Source organism: Schistocerca gregaria, chromosome 2 (genome assembly GCF_023897955.1).
Source record: "Schistocerca gregaria isolate iqSchGreg1 chromosome 2, iqSchGreg1.2, whole genome shotgun sequence".
Classification (NCBI taxonomy): domain Eukaryota; kingdom Metazoa; phylum Arthropoda; class Insecta; order Orthoptera; family Acrididae; genus Schistocerca; species Schistocerca gregaria.
In genome coordinates, this window is record NC_064921.1 from 715,432,999 (window position 1) to 715,449,252 (window position 16,254).

General features: G+C 46.9%; 8 non-coding genes across 8 annotated transcripts; 3 read left to right on the plus strand and 5 right to left on the minus strand.

Moving 5' to 3' along the window:
- Nucleotides 1-2,422: 2,422 nt before the first annotated feature.
- Nucleotides 2,423-2,494, minus strand: Trnap-cgg (transfer RNA proline (anticodon CGG)). The gene has a single exon. It is a non-coding gene; the product is annotated as a tRNA-Pro (tRNA).
- Nucleotides 2,495-2,715: 221 nt separating this feature from the next.
- Trnav-uac (transfer RNA valine (anticodon UAC)) lies at nt 2,716-2,788 on the plus strand. The gene has a single exon. It is a non-coding gene; the product is annotated as a tRNA-Val (tRNA).
- Nucleotides 2,789-3,423: 635 nt separating this feature from the next.
- On the minus strand, nt 3,424-3,495 carry Trnap-ugg (transfer RNA proline (anticodon UGG)). The gene has a single exon. It is a non-coding gene; the product is annotated as a tRNA-Pro (tRNA).
- Nucleotides 3,496-5,286: 1,791 nt separating this feature from the next.
- Trnap-cgg (transfer RNA proline (anticodon CGG)) lies at nt 5,287-5,358 on the minus strand. Its single transcript has one exon. It is a non-coding gene; the product is annotated as a tRNA-Pro (tRNA).
- Nucleotides 5,359-5,579: 221 nt separating this feature from the next.
- Nucleotides 5,580-5,652, plus strand: Trnav-uac (transfer RNA valine (anticodon UAC)). The gene has a single exon. It is a non-coding gene; the product is annotated as a tRNA-Val (tRNA).
- An 8,899-nt stretch (nt 5,653-14,551) lies between these two features.
- Nucleotides 14,552-14,623, minus strand: Trnap-cgg (transfer RNA proline (anticodon CGG)). Its single transcript has one exon. It is a non-coding gene; the product is annotated as a tRNA-Pro (tRNA).
- Nucleotides 14,624-14,844: 221 nt separating this feature from the next.
- Nucleotides 14,845-14,917, plus strand: Trnav-uac (transfer RNA valine (anticodon UAC)). The gene has a single exon. It is a non-coding gene; the product is annotated as a tRNA-Val (tRNA).
- A 635-nt stretch (nt 14,918-15,552) lies between these two features.
- Trnaq-uug (transfer RNA glutamine (anticodon UUG)) lies at nt 15,553-15,625 on the minus strand. Its single transcript has one exon. It is a non-coding gene; the product is annotated as a tRNA-Gln (tRNA).
- Nucleotides 15,626-16,254: the final 629 nt, after the last annotated feature.

Consider the following 16,254-nt stretch of genomic DNA (forward strand, 5'->3'; position numbering starts at 1 on the left):
TTAACAAAGCCACACCAAGTTTTAGTCTTGTAGCATAATTAACAGCTGATACAAGTCTTGATAAAGCTATGGTTCAGAGGTAACAATCTACCGTTAGTTCCATTGTAAAAATTCTAGAGAGTAAAATTTTAATTTTAGCGGGCTGAGATTTTCTACGTGCTTCTGTACTGCTCAGATGTATGTATACAAAAATTGAGAAGTTTGTAAAGCTATTATTAAATGTGATATTTAAGATTATGTGCCTGAGATAGCGATCATTTGGACGCTGCAGGCATCTGCATAGGAATGGAAAGAACAGATGCTCTCTTGGCGGTACGCGCCGGAGCTATATAAAAAGAGCGGCAGAGGCAGTAGTAAGCTCACTCCGCATTAGACCAACGCCTAGTCCACGCGAGCTTAACGTCCGATCGCGCCTCGCCTCGGGTGACGTCATAGCGGGCTGTGACATGCGCGTACTTAGCAATGTAAACGGACATTGAAAATCGCGAGGACTGTACACCGTCCTGGATCGTTTAGACTTCGGTAACAAACTGTTATTGTGCCGTCCGTGTGAAGTATAATTCCGCGTGGCAAGTGGTGACTAACTCCACTTTTAAGGCGAGCATTAATCTTTTTTTTTAACATTATTGCGAACTATTAATAGAGCACCGTTAGTTAGAGTAATGAACTATTCGGGAGGAACTTGCTGTAGAAGTCGCCTCTGAACTATTAAACGATTGGCTGAATTAACAATATTTAATGTCTTTAGCATTTTCAGAAGTTTCGCGTAATTTGTGTGAGCCTTTAAGATAATAAAATCTTGTTTGGAACTTTAAATTTTATTGAAGCAGCCCTAATCCCGTGAAGAACTATGGATATTTTTCGTTTAGCTGGGCTGTACAGGAATGTGGCCGTGCAGACTGGGAACTAAGGTCAGTAAGTTTCCCTTCGCTTTCTGACTGGCCACCAAATTAGTTGCCAGGCTCGCGTGATTTAAGGTGGCAATGTTCAACTTTCGTTCAACATTAAACGACATCTTCGCCGTCCCACATATGTTGCATCGGCAATAGTCTGTTACGTGAAATGAACATTCAAACAACTCATTCGACGACTTCTTCGCCGCCCCACATATGGTGCATCGGCCGGGAAAACTCATTCGACAACTTCTTCGCCGCCCCACAGTAGGTCAGACACAAAAGTCGGAGTTGCTCTGTAGCTCATGTTATTCTGCTTTCAAATGCAATTGTATGGCTGGGAGTAGGGGCGTACTCCTGTAATGCAGGCGTCCGGGAGGCCGTTTCTGTGGGAGACATCTGGGAACAACTACAGACACGGCCGTTTCATTAGCTCAGGAACGACCGCGATGCTCTTATCGAGCTCTGCAGATTGACCGGACTGCAGTGCGGAATTTTCTGCTAGTGGTGGCTCGGGGTTAAGAGAAGTCGGGAGGTGTGAGCAAATCTACATCGGGAAACCGAAACAGACGACTCATAACGAAAAGATTGCGGAATGTACTGCAAAAGCAAACGTTGGAGAAGACGAACTCTGAAGCCGTCGGTGCTTTAACAATCATTCCGTGCAGCAACGATAATCTGGGAAGAGCGAAGGGTGGGTTCCGCTCGACCACACAACAAATTTTATATAATGTTCTACTTGTTCTAAATTTGCGTTTCCAGATCATCAGTAAAATACTGTGTGATTTACACCTGGCTTGCTTCTTCCAAAAGCGATATTAAGAAATACATCGACTGCAACGTCATTAGGGGTCGCGGGTCCGGGCGCCGGCGCGCCAGCGGCGGCCTGTCGGGGCTGCTGGTGCCTCCATGTAGAGCTACTGCTACCGCTGGGCCCGGGCTCCTTGCCGCTAACGAAGTGATTGCTTTTGGTGACATCATATGCAATAGCGACTGCGCGAATTGACGGTAGCTCGTACGGAAAGCAAGAGTAGCTGATGCTACCGAGGACTCGGCCGCGAGCTTGTCCGACGACTTCTTGGGCTCTTATTCGTGGTGGCATTCAGACAGGCAAGGGTGCTGTCGATTGTTGCGTACGAATGCGAAATACCTGCATTGTGCGTTTCCGCAAAGTGATTTTTACGCCAAAGTTGTGATCGTCCTGCAAGTTGTGTCACATGTGGATCTCAGAGCTTAGCAGTTTCCGTGGTGTAGCGGTTATCACGTCTGCCTAACAGGCAGAAGGTCTCCGTTTCGATTCCGGGCGTAATCACTTTTTCGTCGCACTCAACAAGACACTTGCTACAATCTCTACTGTGAACATTTAAATCAATTTCAAACGTCCAACCACCAGGCTGCAGATGGCTCAAATGATACGTGAAACTCTTTCAGAACCGGCTACTTGGTTTTTGTGCTTACCTGGAGGGCAGGAAATGCGCGGAACAGCCGCCGGCATGCCGGTAGTCGCCACACGTTTGCACAAAACGCAAGGGCTCGTCCGGGATTTGAACCCGGGACCTCCTGCACCCGAAGCATTAATCATACCCCTAGACCAACGAGCCTTCTCGATGCACATGACTATCGCCTCCGTTCTTGGTATCACCGTGCAGAGCTGCTGCTCACCCAGCGTTCTCCCTGGCTGTTGCGGTTTGATTGTTTTTATCGTTGTCTTTTACTATAGCAACTTCTAGAATCGGACGGAGCTCGTAGCCGATGCCCTTGCTTACGCAGGAAAAATCTGTTGGAGCTACGGTTTTCCAGGTAGTACAACGGCAAAACCGTCGTTTCCGTGGTGTAGCGGTTATCACGTCTGCTTTACACGCAGAAGGTCCCCGGTTCGATCCCGGGCGGAAGCACGACTTTTTTTAAACCCGTTTTCGGATTCCATTTCCGAGATAACGTCACGTCTGCGTGTGCGGGATAATAAATGTCGTGTGCCACACCGATATCGCCTCATTTTACTGTCAAATGCTCTTGCTCCCATAGTGCACCGGTATTCAGTAACTCAGAACGCTCGTAGCTCCATTCTGGCCTGCAAAATTTAGTATCCATTTCTTCAAGACTACTTCAAGTTCGCTTCATACTGGCTTTCCTGATTTCTTTGCACTCGCCTTGTCACAACTCTGTTGAAGTGTGAACGTAACTAATAGTGAGAAACTCTTAACTACGCTCAGTCTTGTATCCCACTCTTTGGTTGACGTTGTCGCTAATCAGATGAAGGTAGACTGCTCCACGATTGAGCTTCGTCTCCACTCACGGTGCACACGTTCTGCAAAGACAACCTTTGTTTTCCGTTGCATGCAAGATTACTGTCGGCTCTTCTACAGAAATCGACCTATGTAATTTACTGGTATCAGATTCTTGCCATATCAAACGGTCCCTTCATGACCGTAGGGCCACACACAGCGTGCTGCGGCACGCATCTGTTCTTCATTGCAGAGCTACAAACGTGGGTGAGCTCCACCTACTCTTCAGCACGGTCAAAACGGTAGGGCTCGTCCGGGATTTGAACCCGGGACCTCCTGCACCCAAAGCAGGAATCATACCCCTAGACCAACGAGCCACTTGCCGCTGGCAGTGAAGGTGATCCCAAGCAGTCCAGCTCCGAGGAACACAAACTTTCATGTAAATCAGAAAGAAAAGCGCTTTCTGAAGGCAGCGCCCACCACTGATGGAAAGAATATTAAAGGCAATGAATGTAGAGTGAATAATTTCATCGCGCTCTGCAGATGAACAGACGGTGGTGTTTCACTTTCGTCATGTGCTTTCTTAGCATCAAGGGAAGGCAAATGCACTAAACAAAAGAACACCGGGAATCCGAAACACCAACTCATAACGAAAAGATAGCGGAATATACTGCAAGCAAAACTTCCAAACACGACTCCTGAAGGCGTCGGTGCCTTAAGAATTATTCCGTGCAGCAATGATCATCTACGAAGAGCCAACTGTATGTGTCGCTCCACCACGCAACTTTTTTTGATATCGTTTTACCTAAATTTCCATTACCTGTTCGTTACAAGAATACCGTGTGGCTTTCAACTGGTCTGCTTCGTCCAGCAGCGATAGTAGTAACTAAACCGACCACAGTATCATTAAAAGTAGGTCAGACACAAAAGTCGGAGTTGCTCTGTAGCTCATGTTATTCTGCTTTCAAATGCAATTGTATGGCTGGGAGTAGGGGCGTACTCCTGTAATGCAGGCGTCCGGGAGGCCGTTTCTGTGGGAGACATCTGGGAACAACTACAGACACGGCCGTTTCATTAGCTCAGGAACGACCGCGATGCTCTTATCGAGCTCTGCAGATTGACCGGACTGCAGTGCGGAATTTTCTGCTAGTGGTGGCTCGGGGTTAAGCGAAGTCGGGAGGTGTGAGCAAAACTACATCGGGAAACCGAAACAGACGACTCGTAACGAAAAGATTGCGGAATGTACTGCAAAAGCAAACGTTGGAGAAGACGAACTCTGAAGCCGTCGGTGCTTTAACAATCATTCCGTGCAGCAACGATAATCTGGGAAGAGCGAAGGGTGGGTTCCGCTCGACCACACAACAAATTTTATATAATGTTCTACTTGTTCTAAATTTGCGTTTCCAGATCATCAGTAAAATACTGTGTGATTTACACCTGGCTTGCTTCTACCAAAAGCGATATTAAGAAATACATCGACTGCAACGTCATTAGGGGTCGCGAGTCCGGGCGCCGGCGCGCCAGCGGCGGCCTGTCGGGGCTGCTGGTGCCTCCATGTAGAGCTACCGCTGGGCCCGGGCTCCTTGCCGCTAACGAAGTGATTGCTTTTGCTGACATCATATGCAATAGCGACTGCGCGAATTGACGGTAGCGCGTACGGAAAGCAAGAGTAGCTGATGCTACCGAGGACTCGGCCGCGAGCTTGTCCGACGACTTCTTGGGCTCTTATTCGTGGTGGCATTCAGACAGGCAAGGGTGCTGTCGATTGTTGCGTACGAATGCGAAATACCTGCATTGTGCGTTTCCGCAAAGTGATTTTTACGCCAAAGTTGTGATCGTCCTGCAAGTTGTGTCACATGTGGATCTCAGAGCTTAGCAGTTTCCGTGGTGTAGCGGTTATCACGTCTGCCTAACAGGCAGAAGGTCTCCGTTTCGATTCCGGGCGTAATCACTTTTTCGTCGCACTCAACAAGACACTTGCTACAATCTCTACTGTGAACATTTAAATCAATTTCAAACGTCCAACCACCAGGCTGCAGATGGCTCAAATGATACGTGAAACTCTTTCAGAACCGGCTACTTGGTTTTTGTGCTTACCTGGAGGGCAGGAAATGCGCGGAACAGCCGCCGGCATGCCGGTAGTCGCCACACGTTTGCACAAAACGCAAGGGCTCGTCCGGGATTTGAACCCGGGACCTCCTGCATCCGAAGCAGGAATCATACCCCTACACCAACGAGCCTTCTCGATGCACGTGACTATCGCCTCCGTTCTTGGTATCACCGTGCAGAGCTGCTGCTCACCCAGCGTTCTCCCTGGCTGTTGCGGTTTGATTGTTTTTATAGTTGTCTTTTACTATAGCAACTTCTAGAATCGGACGGAGCTCGTAGCCGATGCCCTTGCTTACGCAGGAAAAATCTGTTGGAGCTACGGTTTTCCAGGTAGTACAACGGCAAAACCGTCGTTTCCGTGGTGTAGCGGTTATCACGTCTGCTTTACACGCAGAAGGTCCCCGGTTCGATCCCGGGCGGAAGCACGACTATTTTTAAACCCGTTTTCGGATTCCATTTCCGAGATAACGTCACGTCTGCGTGTGCGGGATAATAAATGTCGTGTGCTACACCGATATCGCCTCATTTTACTGTCAAATGCTCTTGCTCCCATAGTGCACCGGTATTCAGTAACTCAGAACGCTCGTAGCTCCATTCTGGCCTGCAAAATTTAGTATCCATTTCTTCAAGACTACTTCAAGTTCGCTTCATACTGGCTTTCCTGATCTCTTTGCACTCGCCTTGTCACAACTCTGTTGAAGTGTGAACGTAACTAATAGTGAGAAACTCTTAACTACGCTCAGTCTTGTATCCCACTCTTTGGTTGACGTTGTCGCTAATCAGATGAAGGTAGACTGCTCCACGATTGAGCTTCGTCTCCACTCACGGTGCACACGTTCTGCAAAGACAACCTTTGTTTTCCGTTGCATGCAAGATTACTGTCGGCTCTTCTACAGAAATCGACCTATGTAATTTACTGGTATCAGATTCTTGCCATATCAAACGGTCCCTTCATGACCGTAGGGCCACACACAGCGTGCTGCGGCACGCATTTGTTCTTCATTGCAGAGCTACAAACGTGGGTGAGCTCCACCTACTCTTCAGCACGGTCAAAACGGTAGGGCTCGTCCGGGATTTGAACCCGGGACCTCCTGCACCCAAAGCAGGAATCATACCCCTAGACCAACTTTTTTTTTTTTTTTTTTTTTTTTTTTTTTTCAGCTACAAGTACATCACACTACTCACAATTGACAAGTGAAAACCAACAGTATCTTCAAACGGAACTTGAACAACTTCCTCTAACCAATCCTCAATTTCGAAAGATTTAGGTCGAGCAAAACGTCGATCAAAGGTAAATTTCAGAGTGTCCTTTCTACTAAGTTGAGCCATTACTGCATTTTCGAACGTTGACAGAATATCTAACTACTGCGAAGCGCCGGCGAAAATGCACAGACTTACACAGCGGATGTAAACAAAGCCAGCCGCAGAGCGAAGCACAGCACGACGAACCGCTCGCCACCGCCGCTGCAGGCAGACTGCGAACCAACTGAGCTAACGGGCCTCGACAGATGCAGTTGCTCAGGCCTACGCTGGAACCGTGTGGCATGAAGCCATACACCATTTCTATGGCCGTCGTGTGTCTGCTTCCCTCGTCTATATTCTGCTGACTGTCACGAAACAGTAGCTATATTGCGAGCAGGACGGGAAACGGCAGCTCGGACAGCTCAAACTTGTCACGAGTAGTGTGGAAAAAATTCCGTTCCGGTACCGGGAATCGAACCCGGGCCTCCTGGGTGAAAGCCAGGTATCCTAGCCACTTTTTTTTTTTTTTTTTTTTTTTTTTTTTTTTTTTTTTTTTTTTTTTTTTTTTTTTATCACGCGTGCAGAGCACATTGGATTAGCAGTCCAACGCCTTAACCACTTTTTTTTTTTTTTTTTTTTTTTTTTTTTTTTTTTTTTTTTATCCACTTTTTTTTTTTTTTTTTTTTTTTTTTTTTTTTTTTTTTTTTTTTTTTTTTTTTTTTTTTTTTTTTTTAATGAAGTAGTGGCAGGCAGGCGGCGGCAAAGAGGGCAGGGGTCAAGAATCCTGAGGCCTGGCCTCGATGTCGCCCCCATACCAGTCACCCATTTGTATATGTGAAATTTTTTTAATTTTTTTATTTTTTATTTATAATTTTGTTTGAACCACTTTTTTTTTTTCCTCTTTTTTTTTTTTTTTTTATGAGGATCTTCCAGAAGGGATCCATTCTTCCACCAGAACTCAATCCATTTCTTCTAGGTGAGTGAGGCGTTAACGGCAAAAAAAAAAAAAAATGATGACACTATCAACTATGTTAAGCAGTGTCGAACTAAAGTACCTTTTCTGGTTAGGATTAATAAATAAATAAATAAGAAATAAGTGATTAAAAAGGAATCTTCTCCTTTGTTGGTGCAAAATATAAGAAAACGAAAAGTGTTTGTTTTTTTCTCTAGTGTTGTCTTCACATCTTTCGTCTGTTATTGTCCTCTGCTGCTCCTCAATGATGTAGCGAATAGTCGGTTTCGCCTTACTTCGAAAGAAGGTTAAACATGCATTCATGTCTCGTGGTATAGTTTCGGGCGTTCTTTAAATATTACGTTCCCCGTCATGGCAAGACTGACGGGTCGAGTGTCGAATCGCATATCACACAATGGTCTTGCTTAAAAAGTTGGCAAAGGTCGCCTTGTAGTTACGTTCGCGTGCGATCATGCTGTGCTGCAGGGTCAGGTATAGAACGAAATCGTCTTTGTTCTTATCGCCAGTACTAAAAATATAGTGCACTGTGTGACCTATTATCCAGTTGACAGCATTCCGCTTTGTCCTGGGAAATGGGATTGCTTCAGGGTTGAGAAAGTCAGCTGGCGTTATCGCAGATGGTGAGGTCCTCTTGATGCTCGACAGTTTCTGTCGGGCGTAACCCCATATATCTTTCGTGGTACCACAGACGAAACGGTGTTCTTCGCTGTCTATGAGATTACACGTGACACACATTGGCGAGTCCTGCAAATGAATTGCATGAAGCCTGGACTGCGTCGGGATTTTTCTATTGACGGCAGCGTACCACGTCGCCTTTACTTGCGAAGGTAAGTAGGGGCTGTGGATGTTTTGCCACGTCGCGTCCCAGTTGTAGTTTGGAAATTTTTGTTCGATAACATTCCGTGATTTAGTTGCCACAAAGGAGTTGTAGATTGCCTTAACTGTCGTCAAATTCTTTTCAGAGACTGTTGTATGGACATAACTATACTCTAGGAGAAAACTCTTGAAGTGGTAGAGCGCAGTCGGTATATGGTGCACATCAATTGGCGGTTGAAGATCAGTCGGTGCGATTTCATTCAGGACAAGAGCGGTCAGACTGGTCGGTGACTGTTTCCATAGCTTGTAAGTTTTGCAGAAATAAAGAGCTTTCGCTTTTTTGTGTACATCGGTGAGACTGAGTCCGCCATCTCGCGTTGGGAGTGTCAAGGTGTCATATCGAACTTTAAAGATCTGGCCACGACATACAAAGTGTCCAAGCGCGGACAGCATGCATTTGGCTATATCGGTGGGGATGGGCAAAACTTGAGCCACATAATTGATTTTGGCAGTGATATAAATATTGGCCAATTCAACCTTTTGAAGCTCGTCCAATTTCCTGACGCTATGTAACTTCGCACAAGCACGAATTTTGTTGAGCAATTGCTTATAATTGGCGGCAATGGTGTGGCGGATGGTGTTCCGAAAATCGACACCGAGACACGTCATCCTAGTGATCTCTTTAAGCTGGCCATGACCGATCGCGCCTATGCCTTGCCCAACGTTCATGATCCCTGATTTCGTCCAATGCAGTTTCGCACCAGATGCCTTTTCATATTGTGAGATGATCAGGAGACCCCTCTCGACCTCATTGACATTCATAGCTAGGAAGGTAACATCATCAGCGTAAGCTCGGCACACTATCTTCTGCCCGTGTATGTGGAGTCCTTGTAAACGTTCCGTCAAGGTGACTAGCAGCGGTTCGATCGCAATGGCAAACAGCGCCATCGACATAGGGCAGCCTTGCCTAACAGAACTGTTTATCGGGACGGCGCGACTTGGCTGACCGTTAACGACAAGTTTGGATGTACTATTCCGTAACAATTTCTGTATGATGCTGATGAACTGCGGAGGAAAACCCAGAGTCTGCATTATCTGGAAAAGGTAAGGATGGTTCACTCTGTCGAAAGCCTGTGCGAAATCTAAAGTTACGATAGCACATCGGATTTTGCAAGCGTCCGCAACAGAAATCACATCTCGATAGTCTGATAATGTCTGATATATAGCTCTGTCCTTTCCAACACTCGTTTGATGTGATCCAATGACGGTATGCATCACAGTTTTCATTCTCGTTGCGAGAATGCGAGCAAAAATTTTGTAGTCGCTGTTGAGCAACGTAATGGGTCGCAAAGTTGCGACGGTGTTATTGCTCGTCCGTTTCGGGAGTAAGACCACAAGTCCTTCACTGAATGGCGGAGGAATGGGCATGTCCGGTTGGAGAAGTTCGTTGCAGAGCACCGTCAGCTTTGTCTTCAGTTGTGGCCAGAAGACTTGATAAAGTTCCACCGGGAGACCGTCACATCCGGGAGATTTGTTTTTTGGACTGTGGAACACCACATCTTCCAGTTCATCTTCCGTTACATCGGTGACGAGTTCGGCTACATCCGCAGGGCGAAGCCTGTGCGTTAAGCTGCTCCGGAACTCTGCAAGGGCTTCGTCGTCGGTAGGTTTATTGGACATCAAGTCAGTGTAATAAGTTTGAACGGCGTCTCTGATATCGTGTTGCCGAGTTAGAATCGTGCCGTCTTCGGATTGTAGTTCAGTTAAGATCTTTGTCCGTGCTCGTTTAGTTTCACGTATCAGGTGATAAATGGATGGCTGTTCGCCTTTTGCCATAGTCGAAACCCGACCTCTAATTTTGTAACCTTCCATCTGTTTTCGTTTCAAAAGTAATATTTTTGCTTGCAGTCTTTTAATGCGGGGGTAGTTGTCAATCACAGTGGCATCAAGAGTATATAAGTCTCGAAGACATTGATAATAAAACTCCATCGTTCTCTTAAACCACCAGTTCTTATTCCGGGAATATTGTATCATGGATTTGCGAATTTTCGGTTTAGCGCATTCGAGCCACCATTGCAATGCCGAGCCGTACGTACTGAATTTGGCTTCACTTTCATTCCACGCTCGAGTGAAGGCTTCTCTGCATTCAGGATCGTCTAAATGTGCAACATTTAGTTTCCATAGTCCTTTGCCTCGGTAGGTTTCCTGTTTCCCCAAATTCAGCGTGCAAATATAAGCCGCATGGTCGGAGAAACTGGTTGGCCAGACCTCAGTTTGTAAAATTCGCTGTCTGAGAGTGTCCGATACGTAAATGCGGTCCAATCTACTCGCTGAATGATTCGTGACGTGAGTAAAACCAGGTGTTGTACCAAACTTGTGCTCCCACGTATCGACTAAACGTAAATCCTTGACGATCTGTTCTAATTCAATCGATTTATTTAAATGCGGCGTCTGATCTTTGGCGTTAAGTACACAGTTAAAATCTCCCGCCAATATTAGGTGGTCATATTGTGTTGCAAAAAGCGGAAGTATTTCTTCCTTGAAAAAGTCCGCTCGGCGTCGCCTATTAGTTGAGCCGGATGGTGCATACAGATTTAGGAGTCTAACATTATTGATAGTCACGCCAATTCCCCTGCAACTTATGAGTCGTTCTACATTCTGGACGATAATTCCTTCTTTCGTGAGAATAGCGGTGCCTAAATCGGAACCGTGTCCCGGATTGGCCGTCACATTATAACCGGGAATGTGGTTCAAAGCAATGTCGGCGACCTCCTGAAGCAAGAGGATATCAATGTCGGCGGCGTATAAGAGGTCTACGATGTTGTCGAGTTTGAGGGAACTGCGGATTTTATTTATATTTAATGTACCAATTTTATACGCCTGCTGATCAGTCATTCACGCTCTTACGAGAGTAAGAAGGAATCGGCGCCGTTTTAAAAGAAGTCAGAGTCCTCTTCTTTGTTTGCCTGCCGTGGATCCAGTAACTTATCATCATGTGCCGGTTCTACTGCCGTAGAAGGCTGTTCGGGAAATCGGGAAGTGACTGGAATATCAGTTGCATCAGCGTCCATGTGTTCGACCTCTGGTTCCGCCGCCCAGTCTATAGTGCTGGGGTTCTTGGACGCAAGAGGATGATGTTGTCGTTGTTCTTTTAAACAATGATCAACATCGTCACTGCACATGGGAGACACCTGGCCGGTAGCATCGCGAGAGGGCTCAGTTAGCGTGATTGCACGATCTTCATCCCGCAGGTGTGCAGAAGGTAGCGCCTGTTGTCGGGAGGATTCTGGTGATTTTGCACTGACTTTGTCCATGATTTGCTGCACCTTTCCCCGCAACGACGCCGCCGCCTCTTCCGCACCCTGGCGGGCGATTCTGCGTTTCTTGTTCTTCCGCGGGGATTTAGCAGGTGGACAACGCTCATCGGAATCCGAGATTTCATGGTGGGGTTGTGGGGAACGACATTCAGCAGTCACAGTCCTGACCTGCGTCTCTGAGGAGGTGGAATTTTGTTCTGTTGACAGAGTCGGGGACTGCGCTACGGAATCAACCACGTCACTCACACTCAGGTGTTGCTCTTGTCGCTCAGAAATGTCAACAAGTTGCTCGGCCGTTGGAGGAAGGGTTGGTTGGGGGCGAATGTCTACTTCGGTATCCATGGGCAGTTGGTCGGTCGGTTGGTCGCGAGCCACCGAAGCGTAAGTGGTGGACAAAATAGTCATCTCCGCGGACTTCACCGGTTCACCTGTCGGCAGCTGCACAACACGTCTTTGAATACATTCAGAACGAATATGACCTGGAGAATTGCAAGCTGCACACGTTCGTGGTTGACCATCATAAATGACGATACCTCGATAACCGCAAACGTTAATGTAAGACGGAATATGTCGTAATAAGTCCACCTTCAACTGCCTGACACCGTTCAAAACCGGATATTTGTGAGCACCGGACCATTTTTCTGCAAAATTACTGAGGACCTTCCCAAAGGGTGCAATAACAAGATTGATCGCATCTGTAGGAACTTCAAAGGGTAGCTCAAAAATTCGAATTGTTCGAATACCAAGTCCCACATGATCGACAGTAACTTCGCCAATATTTCCATCACTGTGTTTAAACTTAAGCTTACCACCGGTATTATTGACAACTCGTTCGCATAACTCAGGGTTTTTCAGCTTCAAGTACATCACACTACTCACAATTGACAAATGAAAACCAACAGTATCTTCAAACGGAACTTGAACAACTTCCTCTAACCAATCCTCAATTTCGAAAGATTTAGGTCGAGCAAAACGTCGATCAAAGGTAAATTTCAGAGTGTCCTTTCTACTAAGTTGAGCCATTACTGCATTTTCGAACGTTGACAGAATATCTAACTACTGCGAAGCGCCGGCGAAAACGCACAGACTTACACAGCGGATGTAAACAAAGCCAGCCGCAGAGCGAAGCACAGCACGACGAACCGCTCGCCACCGCCGCTGCAGGCAGACTAGACCAACGAGCCACTTGCCGGTGGCAGTGAAGGTAATCCCAAGCAGTCCAGCTCCGAGGAACACAAACTTTCATGTAAATCAGAAAGAAAAGCGCTTTCTGAAGGCAGCGCCCACCACTGATGGAAAGAATATTAAAGGCAATGAATGTAGAGTGAAATAATTTCATCGCGCTCTGCAGATGAACAGACGGTGGTGTTTCACTTTCGTCATGTGCTTTCTTAGCATCAAGGGAAGGCAAATGCACTAAACAAAAGAACACCGGGAATCCGAAACACCAACTCATAACGAAAAGATAGCGGAATATACTGCAAGCAAAACTTCCAAACACGACTCCTGAAGGCGTCGGTGCCTTAAGAATTATTCCGTGCAGCAATGATCATCTACGAAGAGCCAACTGTATGTGTCGCTCCACCACGCAACTTTTTTTGATATCGTTTTACCTAAATTTCCATTACCTGTTCGTTACAAGAATACCGTGTGGCTTTCAACTGGTCTGCTTCGTCCAGCAGCGATAGTAGTAACTAAACCGACCACAGTATCATTAAAAGTAGGTCAGACACAAAAGTCGGAGTTGCTCTGTAGCTCATGTTATTCTGCTTTCACATGCAATTGTATGGCTGGGAGTAGGGGCGTACTCCTGTAATGCAGGCGTCCGGGAGGCCGTTTCTGTGGGAGACATCTGGGAACAACTACAGACACGGCCGTTTCATTAGCTCAGGAACGACCGCGATGCTCTTATCGAGCTCTGCAGATTGACCGGACTGCAGTGCGGAATTTTCTGCTAGTGGTGGCTCGGGGTTAAGAGAAGTCGGGAGGTGTGAGCAAATCTACATCGGGAAACCGAAACAGACGACTCATAACGAAAAGATTGCGGAATGTACTGCAAAAGCAAACGTTGGAGAAGACGAACTCTGAAGCCGTCGGTGCTTTAACAATCATTCCGTGCAGCAACGATAATCTGGGAAGAGCGAAGGGTGGGTTCCGCTCGACCACACAACAAATTTTATATAATGTTCTACTTGTTCTAAATTTGCGTTTCCAGATCATCAGTAAAATACTGTGTGATTTACACCTGGCTTGCTTCTTCCAAAAGCGATATTAAGAAATACATCGACTGCAACGTCATTAGGGGTCGCGGGTCCGGGCGCCGGCGCGCCAGCGGCGGCCTGTCGGGGCTGCTGGTGCCTCCATGTAGAGCTACCGCTGGGCCCGGGCTCCTTGCCGCTAACGAAGTGATTGCTTTTGGTGACATCATATGCAATAGCGACTGCGCGAATTGACGGTAGCTCGTACGGAAAGCAAGAGTAGCTGATGCTACCGAGGACTCGGCCGCGAGCTTGTCCGACGACTTCTTGGGCTCTTATTCGTGGTGGCATTCAGACAGGCAAGGGTGCTGTCGATTGTTGCGTACGAATGCGAAATAACTGCATTGTGCGTTTCCGCAAAGTGATTTTTACGCCAAAGTTGTGATCGTCCTGCAAGTTGTGTCACATGTGGATCTCAGAGCTTAGCAGTTTCCGTGGTGTAGCGGTTATCACGTCTGCCTAACAGGCAGAAGGTCTCCGTTTCGATTCCGGGCGTAATCACTTTTTCGTCGCACTCAACAAGACACTTGCTACAATCTCTACTGTGAACATTTAAATCAATTTCAAACGTCCAACCACCAGGCTGCAGATGGCTCAAATGATACGTGAAACTCTTTCAGAACCGGCTACTTGGTTTTTGTGCTTACCTGGAGGGCAGGAAATGCGCGGAACAGCCGCCGGCATGCCGGTAGTCGCCACACGTTTGCACAAAACGCAAGGGCTCGTCCGGGATTTGAACCCGGGACCTCCTGCACCCGAAGCAGGAATCATACGACTAGACCAACGAGCCTTCTCGATGCACATGACTATCGCCTCCGTTCTTGGTATCACCGTGCAGAGCTGCTGCTCACCCAGCGTTCTCCCTGGCTGTTGCGGTTTGATTGTTTTTATCGTTGTCTTTTACTATAGCAACTTCTAGAATCGGACGGAGCTCGTAGCCGATGCCCTTGCTTACGCAGGAAAAATCTGTTGGAGCTACGGTTTTCCAGGTAGTACAACGGCAAAACCGTCGTTTCCGTGGTGTAGCGGTTATCACGTCTGCTTTACACGCAGAAGGTCCCCGGTTCGATCCCGGGCGGAAGCACGACTTTTTTTAAACCCGTTTTCGGATTCCATTTCCGAGATAACGTCACGTCTGCGTGTGCGGGATAATAAATGTCGTGTGCTACACCGATATCGCCTCATTTTACTGTCAAATGCTCTTGCTCCCATAGTGCACCGGTATTCAGTAACTCAGAACGCTCGTAGCTCCATTCTGGCCTGCAAAATTTAGTATCCATTTCTTCAAGACTACTTCAAGTTCGCTTCATACTGGCTTTCCTGATCTCTTTGCACTCGCCTTGTCACAACTCTGTTGAAGTGTGAACGTAACTAATAGTGAGAAACTCTTAACTACGCTCAGTCTTGTATCCCACTCTTTGGTTGACGTTGTCGCTAATCAGATGAAGGTAGACTGCTCCACGATTGAGCTTCGTCTCCACTCACGGTGCACACGTTCTGCAAAGACAACCTTTGTTTTCCGTTGCATGCAAGATTACTGTCGGCTCTTCTACAGAAATCGACCTATGTAATTTACTGGTATCAGATTCTTGCCATATCAAACGGTCCCTTCATGACCGTAGGGCCACACACAGCGTGCTGCGGCACGCATCTGTTCTTCATTGCAGAGCTACAAACGTGGGTGAGCTCCACCTACTCTTCAGCACGGTCAAAACGGTAGGGCTCGTCCGGGATTTGAACCCGGGACCTCCTGCACCCAAAAGCAGGAATCATACCCCTAGACCAACGAGCCACTTGCCGGTGGCAGTGAAGGTAATCCCAAGCAGTCCAGCTCCGAGGAACACAAACTTTCATGTAAATCAGAAAGAAAAGCGCTTTCTGAAGGCAGCGCCCACCACTGATGGAAAGAATATTAAAGGCAATGAATGTAGAGTGAATAATTTCATCGCGCTCTGCAGATGAACAGACGGTGGTGTTTCACTTTCGTCATGTGCTTTCTTAGCATCAAGGGAAAGGCAAATGCACTAAACAAAAGAACACCGGGAATCCGAAACACCAACTCATAACGAAAAGATAGCGGAATATACTGCAAGCAAAACTTCCAAACACGACTCCTGAAGGCGTCGGTGCCTTAAGAATTATTCTGTGCAGCAATGATCATCTACGAAGAGCCAACTGTATGTGTCGCTCCAGCACGCAACTTTTTTTGATATCGTTTTACCTAAATTTCCATTACCTGTTCGTTACAAGAATACCGTGTGGCTTTCAACTGGTCTGCTTCGTCCAGCAGCGATAATAGTAACTAAACCGACCACAGTATCATTAAAAGTAGGTCAGACACAAAAGTCGGAGTTGCTCTGTAGCTCATGTTATTCTGCTTTCAAATGCAATTGTACGGCTGGGAGTAGGGGCGTACTCCTG